Source organism: Egretta garzetta, unplaced genomic scaffold (assembly GCF_000687185.1).
Source record: "Egretta garzetta isolate BGI_Z169 unplaced genomic scaffold, ASM68718v1 scaffold817, whole genome shotgun sequence".
Lineage (NCBI taxonomy): Eukaryota > Metazoa > Chordata > Aves > Pelecaniformes > Ardeidae > Egretta > Egretta garzetta.
Genome location: NW_009260394.1, coordinates 342,480 through 342,968, shown reverse-complemented (window position 1 = coordinate 342,968; position 489 = coordinate 342,480).

The following is a 489-nucleotide window of genomic DNA, read 5'->3' as shown; positions in this document are numbered from 1 at the left end:
GGATAGAGTTAATTTTCTTCACAGTAGCTAGCATAGTGCTGTGTTTTGGATTTAGTACCAGAAGAATGTTGATAACACGCTGATGTTTTTAGTTGTTGCCAAGTAGTGCTCAGACTACTCAAGGACTTTTTGAGCTTCTCCTGCTCAGCCAGGTGCATAACAAGCTGGGAGGGAGCACAGTACAGCTAGGACAGCTAACCCAAGCTGATCAAAGAGCTATTCCACACCATGTAACATCATGCTTAGGGGCGTTAGTCGGTCAGTCGCGGGCAGAGTGATCACAGCTCGGGCTGTGTGATCTCAGCTCGGGCAGAGTGATCACGGCTCAGGACGGGCTGGGCATCAGTCAGCGGGTGGTGAGCAATTGCATTGAGCATCCCTTGTTTTATATATTCTGTATATTTTCTTACCATTATTATTATTACTGTTGTTATTCTTTTTCTCTTATTAAACTGTCTCTATCTCAACCCACAGGTCTTACTTTTTTTT